General features: G+C 37.2%; 1 protein-coding gene and 1 long non-coding RNA gene across 2 annotated transcripts in view; one reads left to right on the top strand and one right to left on the bottom strand.

Moving 5' to 3' along the window:
* CNTNAP2 (contactin associated protein 2) overlaps positions 1–14,939 on the bottom strand; it is a 1,392,626-nt gene that overhangs the window by 570,862 nt on the left and 806,825 nt on the right. The window lies entirely within an intron of this gene.
* LOC116960787 overlaps positions 1–14,939 on the top strand; it is a 28,261-nt gene that overhangs the window by 6,235 nt on the left and 7,087 nt on the right. The gene's annotated exons all lie outside the window — the stretch shown is intronic.

Raw genomic sequence — 14,939 nt, 5'->3', positions numbered from 1 at the left:
TTATAGGTGACCCTAGTTGTCCAGAAACGCAGCTGTTTGGTTGACATGGTGCTACAAGTGAAATTCCCCTGCATATAGATGAATAGCCCTGACTGGAGATTAGGCTCCAAGCACATGAGAATTTAATCTCCAAAGTATCATACTCTCTTATTAAGCCATGCATAACATGCTACTATATTCAGATGATCTGAAAAGACTCTGCATACAATAAAAAAGAAAAAGCAATAAAACATTTTCCTCACTACTGTGAATTTCCACTATTCAGATAGACAAGATTTTCTCCCATTTCCACTGTCATGTATTCATTCACCATTCTTTGAAGTCTCTATTCGCCTTAATGTATATTTAATCTTTCTACCTTTTTGCAAATTCCCCTCTCAGTTTTTCACTCCATTTGCTGCCACAATCTTGCCTTCTGCCCATCTGCATCTCTATTCCATGGCTCACTGCTTTCTTTCTTTTCTGTTTATTACTTCCCATTTTCTCCAATAACAACTTTTTTTTCAACTTTCTTATTCTTGTATAAACATAAAAATAACCACATTGTCCCTAAGAGTGACCAGAAGTAGATTCTCAGGAAAAAACATACGAACACAGCAAGCACAGGGTGATATGTCCCATGGTGTACTCTCTCTTGAATTCCTGTTGTGTGCAATAAAGCGACACCTTGAGGCAGTTTGCACACCTTACTTCTATTTAATAGCTGTTGATGGACTTTTCTTCTATGAAGTGAAATAACTGCTCTTTGAAATCACTTACACTGTCTGCAGAAGTATTTTACATTTGAATATACTTGCATTCATTTAAAATATGCTATTAGTGTTTGGATTGTGAGAAACACAGAATAATCATTTCCTATGTACATTTTCCATGCCATGCATGACTGCAAACCTAGATCACACCCCTCCTGATATAAGAGCAAAATGAGGAGCCTTTTCTGTTCTTCTTTTCTTCTCATACCAAAGTTTTGATCAGTTTTGTCACCCCTCCCATAAGCCTTTTCTACCTCTACTACATCTTTCTAACATGAGCTGACCATATCAAAATGCGCAAAATATTCAAAAGGTGAGGATACATCACTCATTTATATAGTGGTATTAGCTCCCATTTTTATCTCTTGTCAGCTCAGTTTCTTGAAGAACCTGTGAGAATGAACTAAGTCTAAAGCTTTTTTGAAATTCAGGTGTATCAGCTGGACTGTTGTTTACTCATATGCTTACTGACTGCCATGAATTGCTGTGAGCCCCTCTACAAGAATCACGTAGATTCTTTTTTTCCATGCAAAAAATATTTCAATATCAGATTTTTACTGATTTGCCTTCACTTCAGAAATCAGATTTATTCTCATGCCCTTCCTGTTATCCTTCATAAAGTGTTGTCACTTTTCCCAGCTTCTATACTACTAGAACACTGACTGACAAGAGAGATAAGCAATCAGTTAATAGTTGCTTATTTTTCATATCTGTCTGCCTTTAGAACTCGCTGGTGAATGGTCTTTGCTCTTGGAAATGTTTCTTCATTTAGGTACTCAAAACGTCCCTTCACTGCAGTAACTACGTATCCCTGGATCTCTCAGTTCCTCCTTGTTTCAACACAATCCTTCTGGTTGATGCATATCCACACTTCCATTTTTTGCATGTTATCTGGCAGTTTCTAGTATGAAATCTGAATTCTGCTAGCCCAGGTGCTGTCTAAGTCTCCTGAGTCCCAGGTATCCCCAGACCAGAGATGTATCAGAATATATGAAAGTTTATCTTTCCAATATTAACTTATTCTCTTTGATTATAAAAAAAAAAAGATACTCTAATTCTTTTACAATAAAAATACCCCAGATGTCAACTATTTATTCAGTTTTCAAAGTACAGTTCAAAAGAATCCTGTAAAATAATGTTGATTTGAGTTTTATGTTTTAAATATTGTTAGACTTTTTTTAATCAGGCAACATTTCAGTAGACAAAACAGGTGATGGACAACATTGCAATGTCATATTTCAGTAGCATTTTTCACTTAAATTCTGGGTCAAGCATGAGAGGGAAAAAAATAAAACCACAGGTAAATAAAACCTAATATGACTAAAATGACATGGTTTATTAAGGACCTATATTAGTTTTTTATTAAGCTGACAAATATTTTTCTGCTACGTAAGCATTTAAATCTTTTAAAAAGTACTCCCAAACATCTATGATGTCCTTTTAACCTCTCTCAAACTTCCCTTCAGCAATGATTTCTTGGGTGTCTACTATGTATCTCTATAAGGTGAAATCAAAAATCAAGAGCTCATTTTAGGGTTCAGTTCTTTTTGTGCACTGGAGATGATGGACTCAGATCTTTAAAACAGAGCAGAGAACCAGATTTAATTTCTTTTAGTGCTGTAGGTACTCAGGATACAACCACTCTAGTATCATAAGTAAACAAATAGCCTCCACTGAAGTCTCAACAGATAAATTTTAAAAACCCCAATTCTCTGTTACACTGAGGGGTATTTTTTTGGAAAAGTGCTAATTACAGAATTATAACTGAAAGTGTTAAGAAAACACTTCTTCCCCCAAATAATGCTAATGTTCAAATTACTGTTTTAAGTCTATTATTTTCTTTTATATTTTGAACTGTTAGAGCTTATATCTTTAGAAGTTTGTCTGTAAATCAAGAGGACTCAAACCCAAGAAAAAACAAGTGTCTAAAGACTCACTGTTATATAACCAACAATGGGAAAAAAAAGAGAGGAATATCATTGCAAGAATCCCCTCAGGGTCAGCTGCTTGTGACTCTGCCAGCCAGTTACTGTATTGTATGAAATGTTGTCTTTTGACCTGCAGGAAAGAGATGCACATTTGATGGAGAACGAGGGGGCAAACAACACATCTGGAATTGATCTGTGTGTACTTCAGCAGGGAGAGAGAGAGAAAGAGGAAAGGTTTCTATTAAATATGAAGAGAGGAAAAAACTGATAAGCTTCAGTGAATGCCAAGATGACTGTTCAGTCACAGTACAGGAATGCATGCTCTGTGCTACATGAAGCATGTGCATTAGTGCTGAATGTCACAACCATTTTGAACTGAAACTAGGAAAAAGACACAAACAGTGGCTGAAGATCTGGAGTTAGCAAAATTAACATGGTCAAAGATATTGAGCTAGAAACCTTAACAATTGGAGTTATTTTCTAAAAGTGAGATTATTTTAAATGGAAAATAATTGTCAACAACTGACATTTAGTCATAACTACATTACTACTATTTTCCCATATTTCATTTTGATATTTTTGTCATTAATGTTTGTTGTCATTAAATGAAGGGTCTTTAATGAAAGATCTTCCCAGAAATAGTTTCAGGTCTGCTTTCCTAATAATATAGGGACATTTAGATTTTACTGCAAATCCATAGCAATTTATTTCACAGCCAGGTGGGAATGAATACATAGTTCAATTATCATAACATTATTGGAAAACCTTCATATTTCACTTTCTATTTAACCACAGGATCATTGCCTTTCAGATTTGCATATTTTGTACAAGGTATGCATATTGTATTTTATGCAGTATGTGTTCAAGTTTGCTCCCAGTGAGCAAAGCAAAGAAGCTTTAATGAGCATACTACTTCAGCAGGAACAGAATTAGTGTGGTTTGTATTTTCAATCCCAGCTTAGTGTGTAGGCATATTTGTGTTGATGCTGAATCATACATTAACGGATACTTGAAGATAGGGGCCTCTTTCCAGGGTGGACATCTCAAATATCAATTGACTTAAATTTTGTTAAATTATTTTAACAGTTTATAAAAAGTTTTATAAAGTGAGAATAGGTAAAATATAAACTGAGTCCTAAGTCCACCATTCACAGAGGCTAATTCATAATTGTGGGAAACATGCAGATTTAATAGTTACCTTAAATGTATTTTGATTTTGGAGGACAGTTTATGAATGCAAGTGTCTGCAAGGTCAGTTTGAGAATGGAAATCATTTTCAGACCACTTGACATACCTTAGTAGCAACATGCCACTAGAAACTCCTAAACTTAAGACTCACTGTGTTTTCTGTAACCTTGAAACATAGGCAAATTCACTTCAGTGTACTTATACAGGGTTCCAAAGGAGGACAAATTGGAGGAATCACTTCTACTGGCAGGTCTGACCTTGATGGCATGAGGAAGCAATAGCAGGAAAAGAAAACTAAAAAATATCCAATGGCATTGGGCTTAACAAGAGGGTGGACCCATTGCTTCAACTGACTGCTTATGCAACAGTCTGAGCTACCACCTTATCTTTTATAAACATACACTTGCCTGCCATTGCTCTTGAATACCGTAAAAGACCGGGAGACAGGGAGATTCTTATGAATACTATTTAAGTGAATCTATAATATTTTTTTCACAAGTTCTATGCCTTTGAAAATTGAAAATCTGCAGGGGAATGTTCCTTGCTTTAGAAACAGAGGAGGGAATTGCTCTTGCAGTGACCAAACTGAGCCACTCATTTATGAGAACTAATTCATTTTCAAGAAAATTAAATGCAATATCTAGAGATGTTACTCTGAATATGCAGTTTTCAATAAAGTCTTTAAATTGCCTCACCAACAAAGATTTGCACAGAAGCCAAAGCCTGAAGTCTTTTATTAGGCAAAGACTTTAATGACTCCAAGGATTTAAAAACCATGTTGCTAGCAATTTAATATCAACAATACTTTTCTGGAAAAATAGTGTGGGTTGATTTTGGAACACTCTAAGGTGAGTGAAGTCAGATCACTCAGGGATTACTGTTTGCATTTCACTCTCATTACAGTATTAGTTATGAAGCATTAGTGAAAGAAAAGGCCACAAAATAAGATAAGCTGTGAGAAATTCAGTAGCTAGCTGCATTTCCTGTGTTTGAAGCCAAGGCTTACAGTGGGTTTTAGACCCATCACACTATATAAATGTGATTTAACTTTGAATTTGGCTCTGCTGTGAACAAGGAGAACTGAACCACATGACCTCCAAAGGCACATTCCAAACAAACTACTCTACTATTTTAAGCATGAATTGAACTTTATAATGCAAATTTTGGACTCAGAATGACTGAGAAGATGCATATTCAGCTGATCTAAGCTAACAGAGTCCAGTGATGAAATGAATCAATCAGCAAGGACAAACAACAAAGTAAAACCCAGAGTCCAACATTTGGCAACGGATGAAATACTGAACATTTGAATCTATTGTAAATTATTAAGATATTCTAAATACAGACATTAGTATGCCATTATTTCTGTCTCCTTTGAGAAACACTACCTACTGAAGTGTTTCTCATTATAAAAGCCTATATATACTATCTTATCCTTATTTATTATTTTTCAGTAAAGAATGCTCAGCTTTCACCTTTGCTCTTTCTGGAAACCTGTAGATGTCAGTTGCTTGATTCTGCCACTGTTAGTTATCATGAATAGGTCTTTACTGCTCCTCCAATTTCCAATTTTACTAGTTAATAGCATAAAATTAGGTGTGACTTCAGGGAGCAAGGCCTCGGAATGTGTTCCTTTTTATGCAGTTCTTAGGTCCAAACTCCAGATTATTTTAGTGACAGGAATGATAACAGAAGGATAGGAATATTTAACCCCTTCCCTTGTCTTTGCAGAAGAAATATACTTATACCATTGAAAGCCAAGTTTTAAAATTAATAATGAGGTTCTGACTTCATCAAGCATAAATTTGAAAAACTAGAAAAAATATTTCAACAACTTACCGCCTTCTCTGTCTGACCACATTTATCTATTTATATATTAATAGAATATTTTTATACTATTATATATCTTTGTGTTTTGCCAATTGATGGGGTTAACACAAAGGACACAGACACCAAGCTAAATAAATAGGCTTATTTTACTTAGTTTAAAGCAGCAGAAAGAATAAGCGAGGTAATGCACCCAGTCATTACTACATAAAGCTGGCTATAGTGATTAAGAAAGATCCATCACCAGTTGCCCTCCTACTTCACCGTCCCCCCGCCCCGTGCACCAGCTGGGGAGCCCCGTCCCAGCCAAGGGTCGCAGAGCCTGTCCCGGCAGCTGGGAAGTCCCACGCAGGGCGTCTGCTCGTAGGGGAGGTCTGCGTCTGTGCTGGGAGGGGGCCCGGCTTTTGTACAGATTAACAAACAAATCTGTACAAAATGCAGGGGAGATAGCTGGTAGATTGACGTGCCTCACTCAGGCGTGTCCGGAACTGGCCAGGATCCGGGAACGTCTGAGGAGTTTCTGGTTTTCTTTACATTTGGGATTTAGAGTTAGTTCCTGTTGTTTACTTATAGTTCCCAGGGATTGTTCCCAGGGGTGCATTTCACGCTGATAAGATGCTGGTTGCTTCGTGCTGCTGATAAGGTGCTGATTGCTGGTCGGGGGATTCACTCAGAAGTCAACTGGTTTGAGGCCTATTGTTTGGGCATTTTTTTGATTCACTTTGTTTTATGTTTACTGAGTTCTGGATACATGATCACATCAATACACACTAAGAATTAATTTGTTGCTAGTGCTACAATCTTATTTATTAGAGTTGAAGCAAACCGCAGATATTTGAAGTGAAACTTCTTTGGTTGAGAAACACATAATAGCACTACTTGCTGCTGTTTGCATTATTGTATTACAGAAAGTTTGAAAACAGTATCCTATTACCAAAACAGGATGGTAAATGACTCTTAATTCCCTAGGGGAACACCTACAAAGAGAAAGATCAAATCCTACTTCAGTCTGGTCTTTCTGCCTCCTTTTTTTTCCCATATACTCTAAACATGAACTGAAGTCACCAAACCTTGACACAGACACAATTAGATTATATTTCTCACACACAGATTCCTTCTGCCCCTTTGGAAGAGTTACATTTACAGGCCAAGGAATCCAACTGAAAGCATTACTCTCCCAAATAGTTGGATGCACAAAACATTCTGTGCACTTGCTGTTGTGTTTAACTATTGCAAATGGGGAGGAATTTGTAATGCTGGACCAAAGTTTCTGATCAATTCCTTTGCAAATTGTTGTCAACTGATCAGACTAAAGCAAGTATATAATTAGATGTTAATACCCATAAAAATAAAGTGACAGAAGCTTCAGAACCCAACTATTGTGTAATCCACTGTCATTTTACCAGGAAATATTTTCCCACTATAAATGCTTTAACCAGCTAAAAGATACCAACTATTATCAAGCAGTTCAAAACTGTTACAATTAAGGGACAATTTTTTTACTATGCTACTTACTCTTGGCACTGCAATTTATACATATTCACTAGACTAACAACAGAGAATTAAACTGCTCTGTTAACAAGGACTCAAACTAGCGCTGTATTAATGTTCACAGCAGAACTCAAAACCACTTGACCTTCTCTGTGTTTTGGATTTTATTATGAACTCAGTCCATGCTCAGTGAAAGATCTGCTAGAAGTCTAAAACCTTTAAAGTCCAAGATCAATATTGTTCTAACGGAAATATATTTCATGTTTTTACTTCAAAATCACATAAACTCTCTGGTATCGGTTAGAAGCAGACAGAGACCATTTTTAGAACTCTGAGAAATCATACATAAAGCCATTTTCTGAGTGATATTTTAACCAGATTTAAAATAGTTTAATAAGCTTTGGGATTTTCAAACGTTTGTTCAAACTTTCAAGGTTCTTCCCATTAATAACTTCAATGGTAATGACAATTTAACGACCATGGCCTTTCAGTTGACAGACAGACAAATGATGAGATATTTAGGCTGATATGCCTAAAGCTCTTACATTTTTTTCTGGGAAATCAGCATGACTGGTGCCCATCTGAAGTGCCTGTAGACTAACGCGTGTGAGATGTGTAATAGACAGGAGGAACTTGAGGTGGATGTGTAATTGCAGAGCTATCATCTCATTTGGATCACGGAGATGTGGTGTAATAGCTCATACAACAGGAATGTTACATTGGATAGATACAGGGTGTTTTAAGAAAGGTGTGCCATGTGGGCAAGGAGATACACCTATCGTGTATGTGAGTCAGCAACAGGAATGCATGGAGCTCTGCCTCGGGATGAATAATGAGCCAGCTGAGAGCTTATGAGCCAAGGTTAAAGGGCACACAAACGTAACTGACACTGTTGTGTGTGTCTGCTACAGCCCAACCAATAAGGAAGAAGTAGAAGAAGCTTTCTTCTCATGTTCTGGTCTTCATGGGGGACTTCAACTACCCTGATACTCACTGGAGGCACTACACAGCAGGGCAAAAGCAATCCAGGTTTGTAAATTCATTGCTTCTGGGGTGCGTTGACAACAGTTTCCTGACACGTGTTCAAGGAGCTGACTAGGGGAGACATTATGCTGGACCTGACACTTACAAACAAGGAAGAACTGCTCAGAATGAAGACTGGGAACAGCCTTGCCTGCAGCAACCATGAGATGGCAAAGTTCAGGATCCTGTGAGGAAAGAACAAGACAAAAAGCAAGATGACAAATGTAGACTTGAGGAAAGAAAACCATTATACTATGAAGAATCCAATGGGATAAAGTCCTGGTGAGGAAAAGGATCCAGGAGAGCTGGTTTCAAGGATCACAACCTCATGCTCAAGAATGGTCTATCCTCACATGTAGGAAATCAAACAAAGGTAGCAGGAGGACTGAATGTATCAACAAGAAGCTCCTGACAAAACTCAAACATGAAAGGAACCATACAAGAGCTGGAAGCAGGAGTAGGTGATCCAGGAGGAATACAGACAGACTATTTGAGTTTGCAGGTACAAAGACAGGAAATCCAAAGCCCATATGGAATTAAATCTGGCAAGGATCATGAAGGACAGCAAGAAAGGTTTCTAGAAGTACATCAGCAGCAAAAGGAAAACTCTAGAAAATGTCGGCCTGCTGCTGAATGGGGCAGAGGATGTGGTGACAAAGGACATGGAGGGAGTCAAAGTACTCAATGTCTTCTTCACCTTGATCTTTGCTGGTAAGATTTCCTTCAGCAAACTCAGATCCTTGTGACCAGTGGAAAAGTCTGCAGCAAGGAAGACTTGCCATAGGTTCAGGAGGATTGTATTAGTGCATACACATAAATCCATGACACTTAATGGAATGCACCCAGCCATGAGTGCTGAGCAAGCTAGCCAATGTCATTGTGAAGACACTCTCAATTATCTTTGAGAGGTCACGGTGAGCAGGAAAGGTTCTTGAGGATCAGAGCAAGTCAAATCTCACTCCTACCTATAGGAAGAGCAAGAAGGAGGAACTGGGGAATGACAGGCTGGTCAGCCTCACCTTAATCCCTGGGAAGGTGGTACAGCAGATAATCCTGACAACCGTTTCGAAACATATGAAGAACAATAAGGCGGTTAGGAGAAGTCAGTATGGATTTACAAAGGGCAAATCACAATTGGCCAACCAGATGGGCTTTCACAACAAAATGACTGGCTCGGTGGATGGGGGAAGAGCACTGGACATTGTCTGTCTTGACCCTACTAAGGCTTTGGTTGGTCTCCCAATACATCATCACAAACAAATGAAGTAAGGGCTAGGGAAGTGAAAAGTGAGGTGAACTGAAAATTGTTTAAATACTGCACTCAAAGGATTGTGATCAGCCATATGAAGTCCAGTTTGAGGTCAGTCATGAGTGGTATACCACAGGGGTCAATACTGAAGCCAATACTTCTTAACATCATCACTAATGACCTGGCTGATGGGACAGAGTACACCCTCATCAATTTTGCAGATGATACAGAACTAGGAAGAGTGGTTGACACTCCTGATGGTTGTGCTGCCATTCAGAAAGACATCAACAAGTTGGAAAAATGGGCTGACAGTTATCATTAAGTTCAACAGAGGGAAACATAGAGTCCCAAATCTGGAGAAAAATAAGCCCATGCACCAATACACACTTCAGCTGACCAGCTGGAAGGTAGGTTTTCAGAACAGGACCTGAGAGTCCTGCCAGACTTAAGCTGAACCAGAAATATGCCCTTGCAGAAAGGATGTACAACAGTTTCTGGGGCTGCCTTAAGAAAAGCGCTGCCAACAAGTCAAGGGAGGTAATCTTTCCCTCTGTTCAGCAGTGGTGAGACCACAACTGGAGTGCTGGGTCTGGTTCTCAGATGTACAGTCAAAAGAAAACCCAAACAAGCCACAGACCAACCAGAGTGTGTTCAGCACAGGGCCACTAAGATGATTAAGAGACTGGAGCGGCTGATAAGGAGATCCAGGGAGAGTTGACATTGTTTAGGAACAATGGAAGAGAAGGAACTTCAGAAAGAGAAGGCTCAAGGAAGCCTTCAATGTGTACAAATACCTGCTGGGATGGAGTAATGAGCAGAGAGACAGAGTCTTCTCAGTTCCTCTGCTACCAGTGACAGAACAAATTGAAACACAGGAAATTCCATATAAATCTATGAAATACCTTTTTTACTATGAGGGTGGTCAAATACCGAGACAGGCTGCACAGATGGCATCTGCATCCTTGGACATATTCAAAACCTTCCTAGCCATGATCCTGAGCAACATGCTCTAGCTGACCCTGCTTTGAGCAGAGAGATTAGACAGTCTCCAGAGGTCCCTTCCACCCTTAGTGAATCTAGAATTAATTTAAAAGTATTTGTAATACACTGAAGGAAACTGGAAAGTCTATTTTCTCTCCATATATTTAAAAGGAATAGCATGTGGAATTAATTAGGAAGTATAAAACAGGCCTTATAGCATTTGGTAAGAAAAATATATTCACTACTTATCAGAAAAACTGAGAGGAAAAATGAGTTAAAACTGTTAAAACTGACACAGAATAATATGAATTAAAAGAGGAGTGGACACATTTTTAATTGGCAAAATATTGTTTATGATTGGGCATAAGTGATATCAGTTTGTATCTTGCCTAAAACCAGTCAAGCAATGGTAAAATGAGATTTCATCCTCAACTTTCTCAGCAGGAAAAGTCCAGATTACCAGTTTCTTCCTAAATGTCTAATTTCAAGTCTATGAGTAAAAATTTAGTAAATCATGACAAATATTCAGTACTTCAGACAGTAAGAGACAATTCTGCTGTCATGTTCACCATTTTTTTTGAAAGGCAAAGAATAATACATTCAACAATTAAAAACTGCTAACAGTCACAAAAATATTTTAAAAGCCAGTGATGTGGAACTATTAGGCCAGTAAATTTCAGCAAACACAATGTTCTCCAATACTGATAACATCTCATCTCATTATAGTGTTTATATAAAGTAAAAATAATCCAGAAGATATTTTTTCAAAGTTTTAAAGATTTAGTAGCCCAATGTAGTGAGCTGATTGCCCTTTAGCCCTGCTGAAAAGGGACATTTACTAATAAAACAATCAAGACCTTTTCTTAAATTTCCTTGCTTATAAAAGCTAAATAACCTGAATTTATGTCAAAAAAAAAAGAATGATTGAAAACCTCCACCTGATTCAATTTGATCTACAAATTTTAATTTCTAATTAATTATAGATGCTCTAAGGAACAGAGTTACATAAACAAAGGTTGGACACAATTTTAGAACCAGTTTAGCCACAGATCTCTCCTTACTTTAAGAATTTCATATGCTAAATTTTTCGGGGATCATAGGTTTACCTTTAAGTAAAGATAAAAAAGATTTACTGGAGCCTTCAGAACTTCTTTAAGGATATCACCTGGAAAATAAAGATTACCGATTACCTCCCAATATAGATTTTTCTCTACACTGTATTAGAAAAATACTGAACTGGAATTACTGTTCTATTGTAATGTATGCACATATTATCTATATTATCCTAACTGAGCTCTTGGGTTTATTATAGATCCTCTTTTATTTTTGCACAATAATTAAAGCCAAACTGATTAAATAATTGTCTCCAATCCCTAACCAATGAGCTATACAATCCATTTATGCATTTTATCAACAGAAACTAAATATTATTCTATTTTTAGTGTTTTACACACAACAGGATTTCTAATTGTCTTTCTGCACATTATTAGAATAATAACTGCTTTGAAGACAGTTTGATTTATTTCTATTTTCTTTTAGCTTCTTATTAACACAAAGGGAAATGAGCAAAAATAATTAAAATACAGTGACCATTGAATATAAACAAAAACAGTTGTGAAGAAGCCTATAACTTTAAAGCTAAGACCTCTAGAAATCACACTGAATGAGCCTTTCATAGAGTTACAGCTTTTAAAATAAATTTAAATGTGATCCATGTCTTGATATCAACCTATGCATCAGGTTTCCTCACTCCTCAAGTATGTCACTATATACCATCTACCACATACATATATTCTTCACTACTGAGTTGGAGCAGGTGATTTCTAGAACTAACCACAGTTACTTGTCACATGAAACAAATATTTTTTTTGGTTTGGTTTGGTTTGTTTTTTGTTCTCAGTGGAAAGCTCACCAGACATCCTTGTTAATTTCCCCTTTCTTTCCCATTTTTGAATCCGTTTTGTGCAGTTTGGAAACTAAAAGGAAAATAGAGAAGTGGGAGTTATGAGAATACCACAGAGGTGAGCCCACAAGAGAAATGAGGAAAACCTGGTCAATGCTGTCATGGAGGGCTACAGTCCATAACCAACCTGGTTTCATAGTTCTGCTCCTTTTAGAAAAACCTGGGACTTCTGTTTCTGTTAAATTATGTCTAGAATTAAATGTAATAATCTCTTTCAAACCTAAAAATAAGTAAATATAACAGTAAAATATCTTATTTGCAGCAAAATATTTTACTCTTAAAATAGAAAAATAAGTTTACAATGCAGAGTTCTTCTGAAAAGGATACCTTGTATATTTACATCTTTACTTCATGAAAGTATATAGCATAATTAGGTTATAGTTTTTTTAGAACTATCTTTTCCAGTCCATCTTTCCTTTTTGTTTTTAGGACACAGAGAGGGACATGTTTTAATACTATTCAGACTTCACTTAGACTTACTGTTATTGAGTAAATAGTCCCTGGATTTTACCATACTTAGAATCTGGTTTCTCAATGAATTATGGAAAGGAACAATTGCTCTGATGGCATCTTCTCCAATTAAGGTCTCTGCAGAGATGCCAGTTTAACAAACATATTCAATAACATTTACAGGTTTAGGGATGTTGATTCACATTTCAATACAAAACACAGTGTATGGTTTGTTCTTGAACACCAAATGTCATAGTACTCACAGAAATGTGCTACAAGGCTAACAAGTGAAAAAACAGGCTTGTGTGTGTTCAAAACAAACTATTAAGTTCCAACAAGCTGTACTGCTTCATCAGAGCTAGCCAAGAAATTCAGGAACGTTAACCTTCTCTAAAATCAAAATAGTACAAGTGATCCTGATTTTTTTTATATAAAGTGCTTCTCATCTGGCAGACAGATATTGAAATCTTGTTCTTCACCTTGAGTTGCAGAATTTACTTAAAAGGATAGACTAAAGACCACTTCTGGTAACAGAAGTTTCCAGAAAAAATGAAAGAGAAATTAAAGGAAAGGAAGTGAATGGTTTTGTTGAGAAAAGCAGAAAAGAACATGGCCTTGATAGTTCTGCTTATGTTAAAGGTCGCATAAATTTAAAAAATGCCTCTAAAAGGGCATTTATCCAGAAATGTCAAAAACTTTACAACTCAAATGGCTAGACCCCTTTTAGCCACTCACTTGCAAACTGCTATCTGAATCAGAAGAAAACCTTTACTGAAAAACCCAGATCCCATTACCATTCTCATCCCACCCCATTCCCCCATCCCCCCTTATTCCCTCCCTCCTCCTGCAAACAGGTGATTAAGCTTTGCTATGGAAAGTGATTTAAACAGGCAATTGAAAAACAGAGCTATGCACTGATTCTTATGTTAAGAGGCTTTATATGTCAGTGAGTGGTATGGATGGGACAGGCTAGCATGTGCACAAGTATTAACAATCAGAAGACTGGCAAGAGCAACCTACAGTAAGCAGCCATTCACATGGAAATTAGAGATATGGATATCTAGGGACTCACATACTTAGGTATATACTAACTTCCTCTTGTCACTCTTAACTGAGGATTTTCTTCTATGACAAAACTATTCACTAAGTGGTTTGTTGCTATATCACTTATCTAATAATAATAATAATAATAAAAATAATAATAATAATAGGCTAGTTACTCCTCAGTACTTGCGTGATAACATCTGAATGTTTTATTACACAGAATTTAGCCTCACTTTTATCTGTTATAAATGGGTTGTTTGTAGTGCTTGCTAGTGTATTTCTGGCTTTCTGTCTGGAAAAAAAAGTCTTAATTTCCTCCAGCAAGGGTGCTGTTCTGAGAGACAAATCCATTTTGCAGTCTTTGGCAATGCATATCACATCCCCAAAAGGCATTAATGGAGATAATTTGCTCAGCATATAGCATCGTGTGATATTTAGCATTCCTGTGGATAGTAGTCTGCACAAGGAACTGCATTAACTGTGACCCCAGTTATTTTGGAGGTAGCTACAAAAACTTGTACGTCCATAAGCAATTCAATTTCCATCAAGAAACCACTTCTTATGAATTAATGATTTTATTTTTTAACCCCATTTTTATATTCAAAATAGAAAGGAGCAAAGTGTGATTTCTCCAAAATAAAATGTAAGACTGTCCTGGTTTGACCCTGAGGGCAAGTGAGCACCACATAGCTGCTCCCTCACTCCTTCCCCCTCAGGGATGGGGGGAAGAAGATAAAACAAAAGGCTCAGGAGTCTTAGATAAGGACAGGGAGGGATGGCTAACCCATTATGGTTACAAGCAAAAGACAGACTCCTCAGGGGAAGAAAAAGAACATCAGTTTAATCTAAACACCACCACCACTTAATTTTCCAATCAGAGTAGGACAGTGAGAAATACAACCATATCTTAAAAACATCTTCCCGCCATCCCTCCCTTTTTCCCAGGCTCAGCTTTGCTCCCAATTTCTGTCCTTTCTGCCCCACAGCAGAGCAGGAGGCAGGGGATGGGGAATGATGACAGTTCATCACCCATTTTTTCTGCC

The sequence above is a fragment of the Tyto alba genome, unplaced genomic scaffold (assembly GCF_018691265.1).
Source record: "Tyto alba isolate M040663 unplaced genomic scaffold, T.alba_DEE_v4.0 Super-Scaffold_46, whole genome shotgun sequence".
Classification (NCBI taxonomy): domain Eukaryota; kingdom Metazoa; phylum Chordata; class Aves; order Strigiformes; family Tytonidae; genus Tyto; species Tyto alba.
The sequence above is the reverse complement of the archived record's forward strand: the minus strand, read 5'-3'. Positions and strand labels throughout refer to the sequence as shown.